The 24,699-nt window shown below is 43.3% G+C and overlaps 1 long non-coding RNA gene across 4 annotated transcripts; it reads right to left on the bottom strand.

Moving 5' to 3' along the window:
* Positions 1-2,511: 2,511 nt before the first annotated feature.
* On the bottom strand, positions 2,512-12,456 carry LOC121107532. Of its 4 annotated transcripts, none has more exons than XR_005841774.1 (4): positions 12,252-12,456; positions 3,659-3,922; positions 2,975-3,034; positions 2,512-2,631 (listed from the first exon to the last, which is right to left on the bottom strand). It is a non-coding gene; the product is annotated as an uncharacterized LOC121107532 (long non-coding RNA). The 4 variants fall into 4 exon arrangements; XR_005841772.1 differs by having other exon boundaries at positions 3,659-8,818; XR_005841771.2 differs by lacking the exon at positions 12,252-12,456 and adding an exon at positions 5,083-6,637.
* Between the last annotated feature and the right edge of the window lie 12,243 nt (positions 12,457-24,699).

The raw sequence follows: 24,699 nt of genomic DNA on the forward strand, positions 1-24,699 counted from the left end.
TTAAAGTGTCTGCCTTCATCTGTCTTTTCATATAAATCTAGCAAGCGCAGCGTTACAAATGAACCCGGCCCAGATGCCTATTTTCCTCTTCACTTAAAGCTTGGAGACATAACGGCACCGTATGTTACAAGGTTTTTGCTGAGGGATGAAAGCATTTGCCTCGGCCCTGTTTGCCTCATTTGGAGAATTCCAGCTGCCAGCCAAATGCAACAATAAAATCCCTTTCTCGTAATAAGCTTAAAGTATAAAGTTGCAGACAGAAGCCGACAGGAGGAAGAGAGGTGCGGGGAGCCGTGGACGTTTATTTTTGTCTTGCAATTATGCCAGTAAAGTGGTTTAAGTGGGGAAATTGTCACTGTCCTTCCTGTTTGAATGATAAGTCCAGCTTGGACCACATTGACTGTTATGGAGGAAAAAAAAGGAAAATCCAATTTCAGACGTCTCTGGAAGTTGTATTTCTAAAACTAGAGGCTGTCCCTCTGTACTCCGTTCACTCTCCATCCAGTCAGTAACAATTTCTGTGCCGTTCCTCTATTCCGTATTGTTTGTAGCATTTGATGAGTAAACCATAACAGACTCCCTGTCTCCATCTACACTATTTGTAATTGAAAGCGATTCCGCATGAAACCCTGTGTCTCTGTATTAGCCCAGTTTTTTATCAATAGAAAACAGTCACAATGATGTTTCTTATATTGGGACATTAGTTTTATTTTCTCCCTTCTACAGAAGGGCAGCAGACCAGCTCCAGGCTAAACCTGAGCAAAATCTTGCCTGGCTTCACACTTGATCAGAAATTAGCAGCCTACATAGGGCACAGGGAAGGTTCCGAAATGGTCTTCATGGTTTCTTGTGGTCAGAAAACTGAGCTGTTTAGATGGAGCAATCAGAGTATTCACTTCACAGAGACATGCCCCAAATCCCACCCTCTTCTCAGTTTCAGTAGCAGGTGTAAGGGTTCCAGGCATCTTCATCCCTGGGGACATTAGAGACAGAAGTGTTTTCAGCAGGATTGGTGTTTGCAGCACTTCTCCAAGAAAGCAGCGTGATCCTCACCTCCAGGCTGATGGAGGTAGGTGTGCTGAGCGGTGGCAGTCTGCCTACTCTTAGCTGAACAGCCCGGAACTGAGACTGCTTCAGGTGTGAGAGATTTAGGTGTAATTTTCAGCTCTGTGTAGTGACATTTGCTGTCTACTCTCCCACCTGCCACCGCATGACAGAGGACAGAGCATCAGGCCTCTCACATAAACTGGAAGCTACCACTGAGGGATAGGAATGGAGGGAAAGTGAAGATCTTATGCTGCTGGCAATCACCTCCCACGGGAACCCCTTGGAGCAGTGATACTGAAAATGTTCAAAGCTGTGAGTGAAAGCCAGGCTGCAAGACTGCAGCAGGAAAGCCCTCTGACTACAGGTTAAGGCACTTAAAGCACTGGGCAGCAATTTAGTGAGAAGCTAAAATGAGATTACAAGCAGTAGGAACTCTGGTACCATGCTTATTAGGAGGAACCCTCAGAGATATTGGGCAGAGGAAGTCTTATGGATCCTGTGGGCAACACAGAAGTGATGCATAGAGACAGCGTGTGAGGTGTTCAATAAACACAGCAAGACAGTGTTTTCCTGAATGGACGCTGTTTTTAGATCTTAGTTCAGGGATAAGTCCCTAAATGCTGCCCAGATGCTGCCTTAGGCACCTTTGCCTGTGTAAGACCCCGGTTGTGTGCGTGACATACTACTGCACATCACTGGGAAAGTCAGAGTTCTCTGAGCCACAGCTGAGTGCTTCCACTCCAGGAGAAGCATCGATTCTCTGTGTTTAGGAATTTCACAGATAAACCTCAAACAACACTGCTGCTGTGCTCAAAGTGTAGCTTATGGAGGCTACAGATCCACACCACTCCCCCCCCCCCCCGTTATCATTCAAAGAGACTGCTCACCATCTAATAATCACCTTAGTGTAATAATTGAAAAACTGTAATGGGTTTGGACTGTGCTGGTGTCATTTTGTTTAGATGAACATATGTCTGTAATAAGGGACTACGTTTGCGTTCTGCATTATGTCATGTGAAATAGCATGAGCTCTGTAATAGCTACTTAATTGAATAAAAACTATGGGTAAGCACTAGGCTTTTATATTTGATCTGACATTCCTTGGACTTAAATTTCCTACACAACAGGAATAATCATATGGTTGGGACACAATGAAAGCAATTACATTATTGGAGCACAGCAACAAGGGCTGTTAGTAAATGAATTACGTCTATTTCAGTAGCAGGGCTGTTCTTTAATGCAAAGTTTAGAGTGCATCTTATAAATACAGTCTTAATATACGTTACGCGAAACGTAACAAGGAAATAGTGAGCTCAAGGAAATAGTGAGCTTATACAATAGTGGTTTTAATGGTGGCTGTGCTTGTCAGACAGTGCCCTTTTCATGAGACTGCTTGCATCACACATTCAGTTCCAATTCCCGTAAGAAGAAAGCTTTCTCACTCCCAAGTCTTGCTTTTCATCCTTTGTGTATAGCAAGATGGCAATTTTTAATTTCCTTTCTTATCGCTAATTCATACTTTTCTAAGACGTGCCTGGATATTACTGAGATGAGGGAAGGAGTTTGTTCCAACCAAGAGTTTCCCTAAGATAGGAAAAAGAGGACACTTACACATTGCAGGCATTAATTTGAGTCTTTAACTTCCAGACATTTACCAAGCTTTCTAGTTCACGGACACTACATGGTTGGGAGTTACCAAGTCATGAAAAGCAAGATTTAAGTTAGGTGGATATCTGTGCTGAAATCCCATCACTTCCTGTAGGTAACACGAAAGATCATTCAGAACAGTACATATTACAGAAAACAGGGTTATGACTCTCAACGCATACACCCACACTCTCCCCACACACATCTGTTTCTGCTCCAAATTACGTATCAGATTGTCCCGAAAGAAAATAACCTATGCTTGAATAATCAGAACAATTACCTGAGCATTTGATATCTCTTGTTCACATCATTGCCTGGACCGTGAAGGCAACCTGTAAAGCTGAACAACAAAGGAGTCTATAAGAAGCAGAGAAACACCATCGGAAGGAACAAGAATGCCCAAATGAAAAAAACCAAAGGTCATGAATTCTATCAAATTAAATGCAGAAAGGCGAGCTGAAAACCAGTCCGCACTTTGCAGTTATAACTTTCTTTGAACCCTTCTCAGACTACTGGAGGACTGGGGATATGGGGAACCTGAGGTCTTGCAGAAAGTAGAAATTCATCTTGCCTTAACACTAACAGCAGAAGCTCCCACAATAGGTGCTTTTCTTCTCTATCAACCTGAGGAATTCGTCCTCAAACTGAAACGTTAGGAGGACGGAGCTTGTAGTAAACTGACAAAATGAATAATAACAGACTGCTGGGAATGGATGAGATTCACCTGCATCTTCTAGAGGAACTCATAAAGAGCAGCTGTTTTGGTTAACCCCTGCCTCACACTGGCCTCACTTCCAGGGAAATAAGCTGTGGCAAGTTAACAGCAGATTTTAGAAGGGGTTCTAGGAAGGTTTGGTGGATCTTACAAAGACTGCCTTTATGAGGTAGTTGTAGAGAAACTGGCATGCCATCATACAACCTTAATACACTAACACCATCCTGAGAACAGCTGTAATTCACAAACCTGTGGTGGCTGCAGCAAACAAGAGAGGTGGGTGACGGTAACCTAGGTGCACCTGGATTTTCAAAGAGTTCAGACAAGGCCTCTTGTGAATGTCTCTTAAAGAAATGAAAGAGTCCCGGTATAAATGGTAGGGTTCTCTGGCAGAGAAATAACTGGTTAAGGGACAGGAGGTGAAAGAATGAGATGTCCAGCTCTCACAGAGTTGTAGTGTTGGCAGTGGGAGTCCCAGCAGCATCGTGTGTTGTGGAACATCCTTACAAATCACTTGGAAAAAAAAAAAGAGACAAAAAGCAAGGTAACACATTCTTACATCATTCCTTTCTACGTTAAAAATCTCATTCCTTGCTCCCTGGCTTACAGAAGGCCTGCTGAGAGCCATGACAAAAGAAAGGTTGTGTCAGGACCACGAGAGCACTGTTAGCGCTGGTTGTCCCTGCCCACGGCCCCACATCAGGCCCTGGGACCATCTGCTCCTGCCTCAGTGAGGCCACAGCAGGGGTGGAGTCCTGCTCCCCACAGCCCTGCCACGGCCCCTTGGCCTACCAGAAGGTCACAGGCCCTGTGGAAATAAACTCACTTCCATCACGCTGTTTTTGTGCCCTTTATCGCCCAAGTGGTGTACAGTGCAGCTCAAAACAAGCCTCGACCAGCCTCTGCAGCTCTCTGGCAGGGCAGAGGAGTCCCCATGCAGCACCCACCTCTCTGGGGATGGTATGACCCTGCCAAATTGTGGGTGCTGTATCTTACACTTTAGTGACTGCAGAGATCACCCCAAGCAGCTCTGGGCAGCATACAATGAGTTCCTCACTGGGTAGGACAGCATTTCCACCAGGCCTTCTTGTTGGATATTAGCAGCAGCTGAGAAATCTGTTTCAGTCAACAAGCAGTACCACAGCTTGTACAACAGCCTTCTGGAAATTGTTCTAAAGCACAGTAGCCACATGCAGCTGTGCAAATGTGTCAGTAAAAGCATTTACAGCAGTATGAAATGGAGAAGGAAGGGTGGCAGGGAATGACTGGAGCAAAAGAGGAATGTGTTTGGGAAAAGAGAAAAAAAAAAGACATCTCTGCTGAAACTCTGAGTCATCTGAAGGTGTTTTCTATTCAGCTCAGGTAATTTTTTGTTGTTTCATTCGTATCTGCAGCCAGCTCTCTGCCAGCTTCTCCCCAGCGTGTCACACATTCTGTCGCAGCCATGTCACTGCACTCAGCACTGACTGCAGAGCTGGTGTGGTGGAGCAATGGAATCCAAGTACCCTCAGAATCAGGAGTTTGGGGGCCACTGAATGGACACCATGCCCATATCCCTCATAGCGAACCCTCACATTTGTTTTTTTTTCCTAGGGATAACACTGCAAAGAAGCAAAACCTCTTCAAAGCAAAGTTGCCATCAAAAGGTATGTATGTACTCCACTGAATCTTACCTTCATGTAGCATTTCCCAAACACTGGTCCAAAGTCCACTTGATACAGAGGAAAAATGCAGCGGAGTGGAGGCATTCCCAAGCAAGGCCAGAAGCATTCCTTACAGTCATGGTCCCTGCTCGGCTACCTCAGAAGACCAGCTGGAGTGTGTCACAATTTATCAGCCATGAAAGCCAAAGCCAGAGAGGGGTATGTGTGGAGGAGGGAAGAAGTGGTGCTCAGCCAGGCCATATAACAGCCCGTGGCAGGATGTGGCAATGGTGCGTATCTACCATAGGTGGTGGAGTTCTCACATAGACAGAACCTGAGGCCTCTGCATCTGAGAGGCATCTTAGATGTGCTCTGCTACCCTCAGTTACTGCCTGCTAGATCCCATTTTAGAGCTGGCAGCTGTCGGTGGAAATTTCCAGTATAAAGTCATGGTGGTATGGCTGTATCACCACTGAAGACCACTTGAGCTAGGTTGCTTGATTTTTCCTTAAAACTCATAAGCCAGCAGATACTTTGCAGCAAGGAGAAGGCTGTGAAGGCTAAAAGAGATGTTTAAGCTCCGGTGTCATCTCAGTCCCATAATGTAGGACAATGCAGTCATTCCTCTATACCCATTATCAACAATTCACCACTCAAAAATTCAGCCCCTTTAAAGTTCCCCTAAGGGAACTTACATTCCCTTAAGTTTCCCTTAAGAACCTCTTAAGTTTCCTTTAAGGACCTTTAAAGTTCTTTACCAAGAGAGTGGTGAGGTGCTGGCACAGGCTGCCCAGAGAGGTTGTGGATGCCCCATCCCTGGAGGTGTTCAAGGCCAGGTTGGATGGGGTCCTGGGCAGCCTGGTCTAGTACTGTACGTGGAGGTTGGCGGCCCTGCCTGTGGCAGGGGAGTTGGAGCTTCATGATCCTTGAGGTCCCTTGCAATGCATGCCATTCCGTGATTCTATGACCTGAGCTAAAATCTCTTTGAATGTGATAATCACAAGCCCCAGGTCCCAGGACAGGTCTGGAGTGGCCCATTATTTAGTTGCCTTAGTAAGGGATATGACATATGGATTAATCTAAATACTTATTTTTTTCTATATCAACTTTAACCTGCACACTATACACGTGTTCAAAGCATGATGGGGAAAACTAGGGTAAGGTGTTCTTACTGTGGTAAAATTAATATTAGGTATCTGTTCACTATAAATATTCAAACAAATATATCCTTCCCCGTCTGCAATCAACATAATTGTCTTGTGTTTTTTTATACAATAAAGACCAACTTCACAGTGAAAAGGTAAAAAGAGTAGCCATGCCACTTCTGATCTATTAAGATCTAGTCGTGAATGGGTTATTTAATCCAACTCCTAAATTGTGACAGCACTTTTTTTTGTAATTATCCCTGAACTCTCCCTGACAGATGGTCTCCTGCCTTTCAGTATCTGCAGCAGTGGTGATTCTAAAACCTTCCTGACAGCTTGTTCTGTGGCTGAACTTTTTCTTAAAGCTTTCGAGTTTTGTTTACACTTACCCCAAATCCTCCCTCCTGCCACTTCAGTTGTTCCAAATCACCTATACCCCCTTTTCCGAACCTTATTTTGTAGGCCTCCTTTTTTCAAACTTTACATCATTTTTGTTATTCTCCTTTGAACTCTGCCAATTTATCTGTGTGCCTGGAGTGAAATGCAGCCATCCAAATTAGACTTCACCAACGTCAAGCACAGCAGAATAATTATCTTGACTCTTTTACGGGCGACAGTCCCCTTACCACAAATCTACGTGGCTTTTGGCATTTCCTGTGACAGCATTATTTTGTCGCCTTAGAAGCAAAACATCATTTCCCAGGAATCTGGAGCCTCTCTGTGATCTCTCTGTCCAGTCTTTCCCTTCCTTTATATGAATATCCCATTTTTTAAATAGACTATACTGACTGTAAAACACCTTTAACTTTATGGCCCCACTGCACCTCTGCAATATGAGAACGATACAGAAATCCATGTAGATGTCCTTATGCAAATTGAGTAGGAACTGTAACCGGTTCAGACTTCTTTGTGCTTTCCCCTTTTCCGTTAATAAATTATTACAATCAGGTGCCGAGGCTTCAATGATCTCTAAATCTACCTTTTTTGGAAGCTCAGAAAAGCTTTAAATGAATTCCTATTTTATTCTAAAAAGTTAGCTTGCCTTTACTTGTGATGTCCAATTATTTGATAAGAGAAGTCTGAATATCTTATCTAAAAATAGGCCTTGAAATGAGCCTGAGGAGTCTTGCCCCTTCTCAGTGCATTAAGATTTAATGCAAAGTCAAACTGATGCTATTACTCACATTTGGTAGTAGTTTCCACCATAAATATTCCCACTGAAGACTTCAGGACTAATGTGACAGAGAGAGGGAGCATGAGGAGATGACACTTGGCCTCATCAAGAACACAAAGCACAGTGACTTTCTGAACTTAGTCTGCAGCTTTTGGCAAAGTGATATCACTCTTCTTCTTCTTGGGAGCCACGTCCACATTTAATATAGAGTGAGTGATATAAAAATAACCCACAATATAGTGGCGATAATGAAACATTATGATGATAATTACAGCACAGGAAACATTGACATGTCTGCATAACACTGTGACGTTTCTCCTAAGTGCATTAGAATAGCGCATGCCATACACATGAGCCACAGTGAAATATTTCTTCGTTCAGCCTGGGCCTAACTATAATCCTCCTCCTGGTGTGGCCAAGCCCAGTTGTGGTGGTGGCATTAAGCTGGCTGCTTTTGGCACCAGGGGCCTTGGAGGTCACATCCTGAAGAGCACTGGCTGCCATTGAGCCAGACCAAGGGAAATGTGTTTGGTGTCCACTTAAATATCATTCGGAGACATAGGGTCATCTTTGTAGGAATACGGAATTTTTGTTGTTTTACCTGAAACTTTCAAATAATTACATGAAACTCATCAAAGTCCTGAACAGCCTTGACGTAGGACTTGCTTGATGGATAATTTGATACCTGATGAGCACACATCTGCTTGCCTGGCTGCGAATTTGCCTAAACCAAACAGGCAAACCTAACTGCCAAAAGAGCAGGCAGCTCAGAAATAAACACCACCACTACACTTTTTGGTTGAGCAGCCACAGGGTGGTGGAATCAGTGTACCTCCCTAAAGCCCTGAGAGGTCCCAACAGCAATCACCACTTCTTGGGCTACAGTGGTTGGAGAAGATGAAGAAGTGGATGCAGTGGTGGGAGAGAGGGGCAAAGCATGGTGGCAGGGCTGAGAGGAGGGGGGTTCTATTGTGGAAAGGGATATTGGAAAGGTGGAGGAGACGTATATAATGACAGCGCAGTAAGGAAGAGGCAGAGAGTGTGGGTAGAGAGTTACAGAAGAAGGGTGGGTGGAGGGGGAACTGTGGCAGGGAAGGGAGCGAGCTGCTTGATGTTGAATAGCCGGAGTATTCCATTCCCCGCTCACTCTTTTGCACATGTAATGAATTACTTTGATATTTCCCATTCAGTTATGCAAAACTAAAGGGTGTAGTGTTGTCTTCAGGGGATACCTGAGCAATGACGCTGCGGCATTGCAGTGCATTTCAAGTTATGCAAGGCAATTGGCAGGCTTATAGGAATCGCAGCTGTGCTGTGTAAGTTCTGACTTAGAGTTAAAAATAAAAATATCAGTGTTTGATCAGCCATACTGCAGTTTGCCCTCCAAACTTTCCTCTGACATATGGTACGTACAGTCCCAGGAGAACCTGTGAAACGTCTCTTGCACCTAGGATTTAAAAGGGAATTGAGAGACATTGTATTTGAAGAAATTAAAATCGTTGTTTAAGAGGGAAAGGTAGTTCTTTTTCCCCATTAGAATTCTGCTGTTGTCAATACACCCCTGATTGTACAGGTTTTTATTCTGCAATGGATAGGTTAAGGCAATCAATTGTTTTTATCTAGCAAATGAAAAGGGATAAAGCACAGTTTGGAGGTAAGTAAACACAGAAGTCATTTTCACCTCAGCATTAACTCGCATCTCAATGGACATTAGACCTGTGTTTATTGAAAGATAGGTTATTGCCTGGGATGCTGGGATTTCAGTAGAATAGAAGACAAACTCCGGTTTATTGACATCTGCTGCACAGCAAAAAGATGATTAGCTCCTCTGTTTATGCCATGTGGATGCACACAAGGAGAAAACATCCGTTACGCACCATATTCCACATACTTTTATACAGAATTAGTAAATGCTATTTTTAACGTTGAATAAACACTTTTCCATAGAGGTAACTGTTTTCTTAGCATGACAGAGGTACCTACATATTCTCCACTGTTATGTACGGACATGAGTTAGTGCTTTTTATATTAATTAAAAGTCCATTATCCTGAATCTGTGCTGTGCATTGCAATTGAAACCCCGCAGGCTCTGCTGTCAATAAGGCTAAATTAAATAAGCAATATTCAATAGTATTTATAGCTGCGAAGGCTTCAAGGTTAAGGCCTGCAACAAAGAAAAGTGTAAAAGAATAAGGGAAATCCTGCAAGCATCCAGTGAGAAGAGAAATTCTCTTGAGTAACATTTTTGCCTGCATAGAAGTGGGCTTTGATGAAACAAGCACAAAATAATGGATGCCACTTTTTTATCTGCACACCATTCCTTCAGTGCCAATGCACAGTCAGAGCTCCAGGTCAAACATACCAGAAGTGTGCAGCTGGTATACAGGAAAGTAGGAAAACTGGACAACAGCCCTGACCTCCACTGCATGACCTGCACTTACACTGTGTCTGCCCTTGAGTTGCATTTGCACTGTGTGCCACCACGCTGCGCACACAGTGTGGAGCAGGGAGCCAGGCTGAGGGTTACAGCACAACAGAGGATGTGAGATAGAAGAGTGGGATCAGCCAATACAGAGCCTACCGACAGCCCCTTCTTGCACTTGGATACAATAGCACAGGTGGACAGCCCATGTGCAGATGGGTCCCACCAGCCAAGGGCTCCTCAGCCTCCCTTGAGAAGCAGCTTTGGTGAGGTGTTCCCACACAGCAAGGCTTGATTGATAACAAAACAGATCACAAAATGTGTGTGTGGGGAATGGATTGCTTCACCGAAATGGATATTCGTCAGAAAACCTTGAAGGTATCACCCAATATCCTTTGCAATTCCCAGAGCAGCAGCCCGCTTACCAATCTTGGCAAGTGCTAATTCTCTGCCTTGGAAATAGCTGACAATACATAGGTGATGGATTTAATGCTTGCAGAATGCCACTGAAAAATAAATGGTTTCTATCTGGAGAATACAAAACCACATAGTCAAGGGAGACACAGTTACAAAGAAATTTGATTTCTCAGCTATTGCAGAACTTCTGGGGAGTGCCTGAACCACTGTGGCACGTACAGGCATGCATTTGTGTCACTTTTCCTTTGTCCTAGCAACCAGATTTCATTCCCTCTACATTTTTTCTTCCATTTCTTGCTAAAACGTTCTCAGATGAATAGCTCTTCCCTCGATACACAACCCATAAGGCTTGCTTGGGTTGCTGGAATCAACGTTATTATTTTTAGAAAATAGGCTGAGGACTCTGATGCAAATCAGTGTTTACTTTTGTTTGCATGCTTTAGGCTATGCTATTCCCTCTTGTGAATCCGTTTTCTTGTGCTCTGTCAGCAGTAATATTTGTTACGTGAGATGATTAGTCCAGGTAAATTAACTCCCTTCATTTGCCTCTGCTCAGACATAAACTCACCTGTTGATTTACACCTGTTGTCTGCTCTTAGCAGCTCTGGGGACCTGCATCATTGACCATAAGACAAATATTATTCTAAATGTTATTTTCCAGATTGATAATAGCTGAAAAAACAGCCTTTTTGTTTTTGTTTTTGTTTTCTCCTTATACTATAAATCAGATTAAAATGAAAGCAAGGCCTGTCAAGCTTACGTAAAACCAGGTAGGAATTCAAGCAGTATTATTTTTTATGTTATTAAATTTACTGTAGTCTCAGGGGTTGACATTCACAAAAGCAAGTACCATTTGAAGTCATTGGCACTTATGCACTTTAATCTCCTGGGTGCTTTTGAAGATCTTTCGCAGACTGTATAAATGTGCTATATTCAGGCGCAACCATTTTGTGATGGATGAAGTTTCTGTCAGGCAGGGAGGCTGAACACCACCTCTCTTCGTGCTGCATTTCAGTGTTATTACCAAGCTCTGAACTAGAGCAAAATCAATCTGATTTAATTTGTATCAGCTCCCTGTTATTAGCCACCCATTTATAAGGCTGCCTGCAGTGCCATCTGATTGCTTTCTTGATACCTCTCCGTTGCATCAAAAATGAAAACCACTTTTCTCTGGCCATATACCTGCACCTACTCGCAGTTGTGTGAGATGTACCTGCAAGCACACACTGGAGAAAGAACTAATATCGTCGATCAGATATTTTCCTCACTACTGTTGGAATTAATCTCAGACCTGCTCTTTCCCTTGAGAGCTCCCAACTCATAAGGCCAGGCAGGGCTCCTGCATTATTTGCAGCACAGTTGAATGGACCCTCTACAGGACAAGAAGCCCAGCTCCAGAAATCATATAATCACAGACAGAACCTCCATTTTCCAGTTCACACAGTTTCAAAGAAATCTTGAAAATGCGGATGGAGCACAACCAAAGCAGTGGTGCCTGTAACTCCTGGCAGGTGCAAACAGCATAGCTGAGGTACAGCTACTAAGCACTTCTTGCTGGGATTGCAAAGCGCAAGAGGAATGTGAGATGTCTACGTTTATCAGGGAAACAGTGCAGCAGCCTAGTAATCCTCATGCCTGTGTAAGTGTGCTCCTCTCATCTCCTTGCTGCCGTCTCTGCTGTGTTTGAAATGGCTCCTCCAGTACTGATGAGTAAAAAGCTCTAAGCCAGATTTGGTTAACCATGCATGGGGTCATCACCTCCCCCAATTCATTCTGCCCATGACTTGTGTTTGTTAAATTTTCACCGCCTATCTGGAAATTAAGCCTGCTTCAGATTCTTCTTTTTTGATGCCATTACACATAACATATTAGTAATGAAATAGAACTTCCAAATATTTATATATACATATGTAATGCTGTAACACTATAATGTCATGGAAAGTACAGCAATAATAGCAGAGCGGCGCAATCCTAGGCTACAGCAAATGAGAACAAGCCCAAATGCAGCAACCTCAGAAACAAGGGAAGAAAAGCTACATACCCTTAGAAAGTCTTAGGTAGGCAGGGATCTCCAGTGAGATACCCACACCTCCACTGCCAACTGTTAAATGAGGAGTGGATCTTGGCTCCATCCCTTCCAGTCACTCATTGCATGAGCCTGAGCTCCCCTGGGTTGGCCCTGCCGTCCCACCAGGTGCTCAGTCACTGGTTCAGGCCATGACTTAGTATTTCCACTACAACATACATACACATATATGTATATATGTATATAGATACATACTACTAGTCCTTCTTCCCTTCCTTTCCCTTCCTTTCCCTTCCTTTCCCTTCCTTTCCCTTCCTTTCCCTTCCTTTCCCTTCCCTTCCCTTCCCTTCCCTTCCCTTCCCTTCCCTTCCCTTCCCTTCCCTTCCCTTCCCTTCCCTTCCCTTCCCTTCCCTTCCCTTCCCTTCCCTTCCCTTCCCTTCCCTTCCCTTCCCTTCCCTTCCCTTCCCTTCCCTTCCCTTCCCTTCCCTTCCCCTTTTTTTTTCTGTGGTCAAAAGTGCTCTTTGCCCTGTTTGGCTGTAATAGCCAAAACAGGGTTGTCAAAAGGAGCCCTGTGCCATGATCTTCCACGATAACTGGATCCAGCCCCAAGGCAGGTTTCAGAATAAATAGGTTCTTCTGAGCTTCTGGGTTGAATGAGATGTATCTGCTCAGTCCAATCCACCTTCTTCTGGCACTGAAATTCCTGTTTCTGCAGGGCAAACCATGCTCACCCATTGCCTATTAAGGTCCTGCTGCACTCTTTGACGGCTGCAGTGATCTGCCTTCCAACACAGCTGTGAAAGTATCCAGCCACTTTCTCCAGTGAGAACCTCACACTGGCTTGGTCCTTTAGAAAGCCTGAGATATCAAAGAGTTTATCCCATTTCCAGATGGAGCTGATCCAATCCATTATTCCTTCATTATTTATATAGAACATACATTTACTCCAGCAGTGCTTATGTTAGACGTGCTTATGTGATACCAGATGTAAATAGTTAATAAACTCAGTCACTGTTAATGCAGACTTGGAAATGCATCTAATAAATCCCTCAGTAACAGAGGCCAGGCAGTGGAGGTAGACAGCAAGGACTGTTTGGTTTTCACCTAACTTGGGAAAAAGAGAAACCAGAGAATGATACTAAAGGTATTACTTTTAGTGAGGAGATGAGGCTGTTGTTATATAACCCAGGAATTTTAAGACTTCATTTCGTAGCGATTTAAGGATATTTGTTGTAGAGTCAAATATCAAATGGAAATCTTGGGAAATGGTTAATTCTCACATATTCTTTTTCCTCTACCACGAAAAGAAGGAAAGAAAGCTACAGCTTGACACTGTGCTTCTGTGACCAGTACTTGAAAGAAATCTGTTTCTCATCTACATAAAATCAAATTAATGGATCTAAGTGAGATTTCTTTCTAAATACCCTCTTCAGCAAAATAATTGCTTTATTCTCCCATTCACTGCAACATGAGAGGCTTTCCATTCTGCTGAAGTTTCAAAAAGTGTATTGCTTCTTACTTGGTTAACAGCCACATTGCTCATGTAAGATGCTAGCCTTGGTCTTTGGGTTTTTATTGTGTGTTTCGTTGTTGTTTTCACAGTTTCCAGCATCATATAGAGATTACTGTTCCTCCTGGAAGAAAAAAAAAAATATAAAAAGTGGATTGCTCAGAGGAGTAGCCTTTTCAAATTTTATTGGCAAGCTGATAGATGATTGTCCTTGTACTTCAGTAATGGAAAAACCAAAGCAGCTAGGATTTCTTCTGGGTGCTGGGCTCTAGCTGTTGTCTTTTGTCTTGGAATTGTTGCATTTAGCGGAGTTAGGAAGAAAACAGGGGTAATACCTTTCCTTAACTATGGCCTTTAACTTCAGACCTTCCAGGAGTATCTATGTAAGATCATTAACTGAACTGTGAATTAGAGATGATGTTATTTTCAGCTCTCTTTTATGGACAAATGACCAATTTATAAAGATGCTGGATAGGAGTTAATTAAGTCTGAGAGGAGTTTCCAGCCATCAAATCCAACTGCCATATTTAGCTATACGTAATGTAGGTACAAACACGTACATTTAAAAATTCTGAAAGACAAAAGCATTTAGATGTGATATTTTGATGTCTATAAAACCTGCAGTTCATGTAAGAGCTCTGACAATTTCTTCTGCACAGGTGTTCAATTCTTTTAAAAGTGCACGTGTGACCTTTAAAAGAAATTACTCTTTTAAGAACCCTCCTGAGTGGGTTACTTCTGCTTTACAAATGAATCTGAGCTCCAAGGTCCAGGGGAAGCTAATGGGAAGTATATTCGCTAGGCAGTCTTTTTCTCTAATTGAATTCCTGGAGAGGAATAGTGAGAGGAACCGGTGGCTGATCTGTTTGCCTTGGCATCTGGCTAAGGCATTTGGCATTGCATAAAGCAAAAGTGGGAGTGAAAGAATATGTGCTGATGTTCTTTGCAGTCCTTAGAAGGTTCTTACGTAAATGCTGTGCATTTTTCTCCTGTGCACCTGTATACCTTACTATACTCCGTATTCCTGAGTTAGTCTGCTATGTTTGAATCCACGTGATAGGAAAAGGAAAAAAGAAAAGCACGCTCATCACACACCTAAAGCATTTGGGTACAATCTTTCACACGAATCAAAACAAATAAGGACAACATCATTCAAAGTTTAACATACAGGCTCTTTCTGTAAATCAAATACCAACTTCCTTACCATCCTCAGAAAAAGACTGCACAAGTCAGCGTAGAGCTATACAGTGTCAGATGCTTTTCTCCTTGAAAAACAAGGCAATTATTTGAGTCTACCAACTGTTCCAGTTCACGTGTAGGAACTCTCCTGAAATGAGAGATGCAAAAACCCCAAACTGTGTAACAGTTACTGCTATTATTATTTCAGAAGACTACCTTTTCAGCAACGCATTTGATAGGATTAATCTCAGAAATATAAAGAGGAGATATCTTGGGCATACTTCAGAAGATATTTCTGATATAGATATTGCATCATTTATTCATATAGATACGGAATTACTTTTATCTTTTCAGTCAGCCTCACCTCCATCCCTGCAAAGGTGATGGAGCAACTTGTTCTGGGTGCCGTCTCCAAGCAATTTAAAGAGAAGAAGGCTATCAGGAGTAGTCAACGTGGCTTCACCAAGGGGAGATCATACTTGATCAACCTGGTAGCTTTCTACGATGTCATCACTGGCTGTGTATGTGGGGAGAGAGCAGTGAATGTTGTGTACTTGGATTTCAGCAAGGTGTTTTACACTGTCTCCCACAGCATCCTTGTGATGAAGCTTAGGAAGTGTGAAATTGACGAGTGGACACTGAGGTGGACTGTGAACTGCCTGAGTGGCAGAGCTCGTAAGGTTGTGATCAGTAGCGCAGAATCTAGTAGGAGGGCTGTAACTAGCGGTGCTCCCCAGGGGTTGGTACTGGGTCTGGTCTTACTCAAAATCTTCATGAACAGTCCAGATGAACGAATGGAGTTCACCCTCAGCAGGTTTGCTGATCAGAAGAAGCTGGGAGGAGTGGCTGACACACCAGAAAGCTGTGATACCATTCAACAAAACCTGGACAAACTGGAGAGTTGGGTGGAGAGGAACCTGTTGAGATTCCAAAAGAGCAAGCGTAGGGTCCTGCACCTAGGGAGTCCCACACCACATGTATCAGTAACAGGTTAGGGGCTGACCTGCTGGAAATGAGCTCTGAGGAGAAGGACCTGAGGGTCCTGGTGGGCAGCAGGTTGGCCATGAGCCAGCAGTGTGCCCCTGTGGCCAAGAAGGTCAAAGGAATACTGGGGTATGTTAAAAAGAGAGTGATCAGCAGGTTGAGGGTGGTGATCCTACCCCTCTAATCTGCCCTGGTGAGGCCACATCTGGAATATCATGTCCAGTTCTGGGCTTCTCAGTTCAAAAAAAGCCAGTGATCTTTTAAAGAGGACTCGGTGAAGGGGTCTAAAAATGATGAGGAACCTGGAGCATGTCCCTTATGAGGAAAGGCTGAGACCTGGGGCTGTTCAGTTTGGAGAACAGAAGGCTGAGAGGGGGATCTCACCCATGTTTATAATATCTGAAGTGCTGGAGTCAAGTCGAAGGGGACAGACTATCAATAACACAACATAATGGAACTGTCCTTAAGTACTGCGTTTGTAAATTTTGTCCATTAAACAGCTCAATTATTAACTGCATTTACAGATGTTCTTTTGTCCAGTCACTTCTTTTGGAGATAGCTATTATTTGCTGTCATACAAATCACAGAACACAAGAAGGGAGAGAAAGGAAAGAGGTATCCTACGGCTCTTCTATGTCATTATTCATTTATTAAAACATTAAAAAAATGGCACCCACTGACATTCATTGACATCTGTTGAATGTTTATGGAGATCAAACAGTGGATGTGAGCACAGTGGGGCCATAGGTAATGCATCTCAGCCATGGTGGCAGTGACAGTGGGCCACAATTGTGGCATTCAGGCTCTTGTTCATAGCTGTGAAAAAATGCAGAGCTAATGGTGGTGATTGTGTTTACAAATAATGTTGTGTAGCTGAGAATGTACTCAAACAGTGTTATTTTGCTCTTTACATCAGTTGTGGTTTCCATGGAAATAAATAGGAGGGATTACTTTCAGAGCAACCTACGTATAATGCTATGTTTCAACAATTGACTGAAGGGTCAATCTCAAAGACTTCTAGTAAATGGGGTTTCACCAACCTGGTGGCCAGTCACTAGTGGGATTCTGCAGTGCTTCATTTTAAAGCCAGTTCTCTTCAATGTTTTGATAAATGACCCGGATGCAGGATGGGGTTGTGTACTAATTAAGTTGTATCTGAGCCAGCAGCGTGCCCTGGAGCCAAAAGGGCCGACCATACCTGGGGGTGACTCAGGTCCAGCACTGTTAGTGGGTGAGGAGAGGGGCTGTCCACTCTGTGCTGAGCTCTGCAGCCTCACCTCCAGTGCTGGGTGCAGGTTTGGGTGCTGCTGCTATCACAGTGTTTCCTAAGGGAAACAACACAAAAGGGACAACATGAAAAACAAGGGATCTTTCAGAGAGAAATGCTTCCATTAACAACCTGGGATCTTTTCTTCTGATATTTTCTCTGTCTGTGTAAAATTCACAGCTTTTATAGACTTTAAATTATTATTTTTTTAAATATTATGTAAGTTCAATAAAATTGTAATGCATTTTTGTATTTCATAATCATTTAAAACTTCTTTGCATGTGTGACTGAAGCCTAAGCCTTAAGGGATTTAATACTTAGCATATTTCTGCAATCTGGCAAGGTTGCCTTTGTGCTAATGCATTTGAGTTAGGAATTCATACAATAAATACCATGACAATTAAGTGTGAGAAAAGGCCAGAAAAAATAAAGTTGAAAATTAAAAATATTTAAAAACAGAACAGGACCATCTATAATAAGGATTTTTGATGCTCTCCCCACCAAATATATGTTTTACTTGATATTTCAGTTCATATCATACACTGTACAAACATGAATCAGTCAGGATTCCCTCTTTTGCATCTTTCCAAAGTTATCTTTTCCTTCAGAGAATGTAGGTCAGTCATCAATGAATAGAAGTTTTCTTCTCCAAAATCAGAATGTGAATGCAGCTACTTGACAACAAGTGTGGAACAGCAAATTTGGTATTTCTTTTTTTTTTTGTAAGGGAACAGTTACTTTTATGAGCACGTAACCTGTCATAGTTTCTCTGTTATAATTTACCCTTCAGCTAATGCATAATGTCAGAACTCAGCACGTGAAGGATGAGACTGTTCTAGTTCTAAGACTGCCATAGTTTTTAGCAATACTGTACTCAAAAAAGCAGATTTCACTGCAGCTTCACCACGTTCAGGAGGCTTAAGAATTATGACAGCAAATAGAAATGAATACAGAAATGTAATTTGAAATATCTGTAAACATCTGAGGTTTCTTTATGCTTTCACGTACAGAGCTGAGTATTCTCAAGAATTCCCTGTGGTCAGGGCTGACGTGATCAGTCTGCTGTTAGATAGGGAAATGTGACTGAACCCTCCTATCCTACAGGCTTTTCAGCTTAACTGATGCCTTAGTGAGAACATGCTTTGCTATTGCTGCAGCATTATGAGCTAAACAAGCACTCATTAACTGCCCTTCCTACTAGGTTGAAGGCAGAATGGATGCTTCCAAAGTTAATTTCAGTGTTACCAGCTGGACATCATGATATACTGCCGAGCTACAGGCAGTTTTTAGCATTCTATCGTATCTATCACTACTAATGATTCACTTTGGATAGACTTATGAAAACCTATTCCTCTTTCAACTAATTGTATACCATGCGACACAGTTCAGAAACATTTTGATATTGTTTCAGATTGAATGGTCAGAGAAAAATAAACTTCACTCTTCAGAATTGATCTTCGCTACTTCAGCTGAAAATGGAGCTTATAATACAGGAGAAGTACTTGCCATCAGGGTGTGAAAATTCTTGGAAAACAATCTTCTGTTATTGTCTAATTTTTGATGAGAGCAAGCATGGACTATTCCATGCTATATTTTTATTCTGTGGCACTCACATTCTCCTCTGTATCTCCACACTTCTAAGCTAGAAATATAGACAGTAATTCTCTTGGGTTGTATTAGACCAAATACTGTGAACTGTTCTGAAGGCTGCTTTGCAGACAGCCCCTGCCATACACTACTGTGTCAGGGAACTGGAAATGGCTTCTGTTGAAGCTCATGGCCATTCTCTCCTCAGCCACGCAATATCATTTATATACTCACTGCAAAAAGCACAATGCTGCTTCTTCTTTTTGGAGATGCAGTTTGACTCATTGACGGATCATTACAACTGCAGTTACTTTTACAGTCACGGAGCGTGAAAGGATGTAGTTTTACCAGCTGACATAAATCAAACCTAGCCTCAAAATTAGTCTATGGTCATGCTGGCTGTTTTGCTTCCTTTGTGTGTTGGACTAACAAATGGCTCCAGATGCTTTGCCACTTACAGCTAGTATTTATTGCCTGGAAAATATTCATGGAATAAAATGATCATCAAACACTAAGCTACAGTAAAACAACAGAGCAAACCTAACCCAGCCTGCCAGGGTAAAGTTAGCAGGTGTTTACATAATCTGCAATATTCTGGAACATAATTTATTTATTTATTATTTTATAATTGTGATTCTTTTGGTGGCTCGAGGCATATTATATAAACAGCAAAAGCTGAAGACCTTTTGGTGGTAAAGGTGCACACGTATACTTTTATTTTTTTAATGCTAGCATGTTAGGATTTACTTTTAAACAATTGCCTGGTTTGAGAGAAAGAAGCAGAGTGTGACAGACAGCTCAGAGATTCAGGAGGTAGTGGTAGCTCTCACCCTCATTCTCTGGTGTCCCAGGCCTCTGCACATCTCTGGTAGGTTTCGAAGCTGTCTATCAGAACAACCCAAGGTACTTCCCATTCATGGTGAGTGCAGGGCATTTGTTCCCTGCAGCTGTCACACACTTCCTGCTGTGCTTGGTCCCAAAAGATCCCATTTCTCTTTCCAGAACGACTGACTGGTTGTGATCCCCTCCAGCCTTCACCAGCAGACCTTCACCAGCTTGGTGAAGGCAGACCTTCACCAGCTTGGGCTCGTCTCTTTATGGTGGCAGAGCCTGGATGACAGCCTACAAAGCTCAGTGCTCCATCTTTGCCGAGGGGTCCACCAAAAAGATAACACTGCAATGTAAAGCCAGTTTTTGGCATATAGGGTAGAATGAGCCATTACAGCAGCATTGTTGGTTTGTCCTTTTCCTTGCTCAGGTGGCACATAATCAAAATAAAGTTGGTCCTTCAAGACAGCGTAGGTGTAGTTACTCTTCCATACAGTGCTCCTGGGAAAGATTCAGAATTTAAAAGTGTAATTTTGTTTTGTCTTTTAGGAGCTTTTATCGAGTAGAAGTGGTTTCCCAGATTTGAATTTTTTTCTTTTTTTTTTTTGTTAAATGTGCAACCCACAGGCAACAGAGTGCCATAAAACTCGCATCCACTGTCACCTGCTCCCTTCTGCTAGAGGCTTTTTGTCTGAGGCAAACCTATTACCTATTCACCTGAAATCAAATCTAGGGAAGGGAATCTGCTTCAGCCTGGCAGAAAGCAGCTCCCTTCTTTTCTTAACCTTAGTGAAGGGTTCCAATATGTGGTTGCTCAGAGAGCAGAGTGCACCTATTTAAACAATGCCATTTGCGCCTTTATCATTCTCGAATTCTTCTTCACTCCAAATACTTGAAACAATCTACATTCCTCAAAGAGAAAATAATAAAAAGCAACAGAGCAGTTCAGTACAGTTTGTACTTCTGCAGAGGTAAGATTTTTTCCGTTAACCCCCTCTCCTGTCCTCTCAGCTGACCGCATCTCAGCTAAGCTGTTGGCAACATTTTGTTCTACCTTTGCGTTCCCTTATCACTTCTGTGCCTTCTACCTGTCCCTTTCATTTCTGCTTGTCTACTTGATAAAGCCACAGCATTAATCACTGGGTAAAATCATTCTTCTTTCCATGATGGATCATTTTTAGAGGAGCCGTTTTCAATCAGCACCAGCTAGTATTCAACAAGGCGGGCTGCTGAGTTCTCAGCTCTTCTGATGGTGTAACAATTTAACCTCCATGCCTGTCTGTGGCTCTAGGAAACGAGCTTGAGGAAGCAGTTAAAATTATGCTGTATCTTATATATGCAACTTCAGGCACTTAAAAACATTTTTGCTTCCAGCAGAGATGAAAAGAGTAGGATGATACCAGAAAATGTAAGTACTTCTTCTGAATTTCTCCAGCAATCCTAACTGAGATCTTCTCATTCTCTCTGCAGCCTCTGTTTCACGTGAGCTCTCTGCTGAAGGGTGACTGGAGGAAAAAACCTTTAATCACAGACCGTGCCAGCTAGTTATCTGTCAGCAAGCCTCTGTCACTCCAATCAGTAATTTAGGAAGGAACGATGTAATGGCCACGGCTATTGAACTACTCGTTCCTACAGCTTATTGGAAAGCAGAGTTTCTTTTGTGTCCATCCTCCATTTCATCTTTCTTTGCTTTCTTTCTCACCTTTTACCCTCTCTTGGAGAGAAAGGTACTTCATGGACATGGTCAAACCCCATCAAAAAAGACAAGTGCTGGTGCCCGACGAGACGCAGCAATCAGCCTTCAGTGATCAGACATCTTTCCATCTGCATAAGCAGGAAACTTTTCACTATTCAAGTTTGTTTATTGCCTGAGTTAGCTAAAGGCCATGAAATGCTAATGTTAATGCTACAAGCACATTACTGCCTCTTTAATTTATTTCAGCTAACTTCTGTTGATGGCATTTGGGTAAGCTAAACTGCCAGTTGAACTGGATTTGTTGTGCAGTTCGACGTAAAAACCATGCTGGAAATAGATCTGAATTCAGACTCATCTAATTAGGAAAGCATCATGATAGTCAATGCAAATGTTTTCCAAGGGACTGCATCTGTGCACCATGCATCAATTGCATATTGAGAATGCAATATCCATTTTCTAAGTCATAAAAGCCATATAACGAGAGAATACATGCACTTTCGGCCTGCCTGTGTGAAAGGCAGAGCAGATCTCAGGTGGTGGTGCTTAAGCCTTTGTAAGTAAATTTCCTCAGTGAAATAAAATACGAAAGAAGAAAGAAAATGTGCAGGGCAGGATATAAAAGAATTCTGTGCAATGTGTATTTGTAGCGAGTGGCAGATTAGAAAGCCCCCCACCCTTATAGCATTAGGCCACATACACGACACTGTTTGATGTGTGAATTATCAGCTCAAACAGCTCATTTTTGCAGCCACCAGCACTGTGAACTACCCTGATCGTGCAGGCCTGCACCCCCCTCTTCCTTCTCTTCTTTAAAAGTGTGTTTATATATTAGAGTACAGATGTACATGTGTATATATACATACGTATATCCATATACCAAGATACACGTCTACGTGTGTATACATAACCCTCAAAAATTCTGCTTCCTGAACAGCACGTGAGGAACAAAATCTCATGGCTCTGTTGTTAAATAGCACAAAAATAAGGCTGAAAGTGGATCAGATTCTGCATCAGTTGCATTAGCGCGGTATTTCTCATAACTTCATTGACTTCATAGTGGAGAAAAATGGAGGTGTTTGATTATTGGGCATGCTCTCAGATGTGTGATCAGTTTCCTTGAGACCTGACCTAGACCTGAGTGTGTTAGCAGTGAGGGAGAGCTTCTACTATATATAAATCTACTTAGGAATTATATACTTCTTGGCTGTCTTTCTGCATCTCAATACTGAAGAGAATAAGCTTTCCACAAAAGGTGAAAAGCTACTGGGAAAACCATAGGATATTAAAAGCCCTACTGGAAAATAAACAACAACAAAAACTCCAAACCCCAAGCCCCCCCCAAACCCTATAACATTTCCAAGAGTTCTTCTTACATTTGCTAAAATTGGTAGCTACTGGCATGCAATTAATCAGTCTGTCTTTCAGGGCATGAAAGTACTAGATCTATGATAAAAAGAGCAAAAAAATCAGTAATGTTGATAAAACAGAAGTGTTAATATTCTCACAGATAGAACATCATTTCATAGAATCATCGTAGAATCAAGAAGGCCTCATCCACAGCCTCCTCCTGATCAGGTGGCCTGCAGCAGACCCTAGCCACTAGATGCCCTTTGCTGGACCAATCCTTGACTTTCACCCACAAACTCTCAACCTGATTGTGGCTGTTCCTCAGACACAGCTCTTCACAATCTATCCACTTCCTAACATAGAGGGCAACACCGCCACCCCTCCTACCCCATCTAGCCCTTCTGAAAAGACTGTAGTCCTCAATCAGGGTATCCCAATTGTGGGATTCATCCCACCATGTTTCCGTGATAGTAATTAGGTCACACTTTCCCAATTGCGCAACGATTTCTAGCTCCTCCTGTTTATTTGCCATGCTGTGCGCATTGGTATAGAGGCACTTCAGCTTGGCTATTGGCCTCGTTGCCTTATCAGTGGAGCCCTCCCTAATACCTCCAGAACAAGTCTGGGGTTTTCCCTTACCAACTCCCAGGGCAACAGCATTCCCACATGCTTCTCTGTCACCCAGTATACCCCCTTCCCCCATCATATTTAGTTTAAAGCCCTGCTGACCAGCCCAGCCAACTTGTTCCCAAGAACGTTTGCGGCCCTTCTAGTCAGTCGGCTCCCATCCACCATCAGCATTCCCCCTTTCTCAAGGCTGTGTCCCAAGCCATAGTACCCAAAGCCCTGGGCACGACACCATCCACAAAGCCAATCATTCAGTGTGTCCACTCTCTTCCTTTTGTGTGGGTCCCAGTCACCAACTGAGAGGACAGCGGAGAACACAACTTGCACTCCTGATCCCTTCAGCAGTCTTCCCAGAGCCCTGAAGTCCCTTTTGATCGCCCGAGGACTTCTTTCGCCTACTTCTTCATTTCCAATGTGGAAAACCAGTAGTGGATAATAATTGGACGGCTTAACAAGGTGAGTGATGTTCCTCGCAACATCTCTCACCCGGGCACCAGGCAGGCAACACACCTCCCTGTGGGACAGATACGAGCGGCATATCAGGCCCTCGGTTCCCTTCAGAAGGGAGTCCCCTATGATGACAGCCCTTCTTTTTTTCCTGTCTGATGTTGTAGCAAAACAGGGAGCAGACTGACTAGCCTTAGGCAACCTCTCCTGCACGGATGGACTTTCACCAACATCCACTTCCCCCAGTCCCTCCAGCTCCAGAGCCTCATAACTGTTATGTATGGCACCTGGGAAGGTTGGACAGGCTGAGGGGCAGTCCACTTGTTGCCCCGAACAGGGACTTGTTTCCATCCCTCGCTGTCTTTGAGGTCATCCCTTCCCACTAGACTGTGAGACAGCAGATGATCCCCCACTGCCTGAGGAGCATCTCCCCCCCAGTCCTTCCTTCCTGTGAGCAGATCCTCCACCTGCTCACATCGCACACAGGTGGTATCCAGGCTGCCCTCCTGTAGCAGTGACAGGGCCAGGCATTCTCCGCAGCCTGAGACCTGAACTGCGGCATGGACACTCCTGCTTTCAGTCTGAGTCTCCACGTTCTTTTTAGCAGCAGTTCGCCTCCGTGTGGTGCCCATCGTTGCACCTCGGTGTGTGCGGAGAGCAACGATCTGTTAAGTGACCTGCTAAGTGCTAAGCCCCCTCCTATTTGGCAAGGTGCTCCGCCCTGTCTGCTCGCTAAGTCCTCGAGGGTTTGCCCTGATCATCACTCTCTTCACAGCAAGACAATAACCCGCCTCCCTGTGCAGTCGCGTGAATGGGCGGCTTATTGTTTCACCTCTTCTGAACGGCCGACATGATTCACAAGCCATGACTCCCCCTGTCCCCAAGGCTTTTTCTAGGCAGAGGGGCGAGGGTGCAGAGCCGTTGCCCTGGCAACGCCCACTTCGCGTCAGCCGCTCTCGCGAGAACTGCCGGGAGAACTGTTGCTGTGTGA

Source organism: Gallus gallus, chromosome 1 (genome assembly GCF_016699485.2).
Source record: "Gallus gallus isolate bGalGal1 chromosome 1, bGalGal1.mat.broiler.GRCg7b, whole genome shotgun sequence".
NCBI lineage: Eukaryota > Metazoa > Chordata > Aves > Galliformes > Phasianidae > Gallus > Gallus gallus.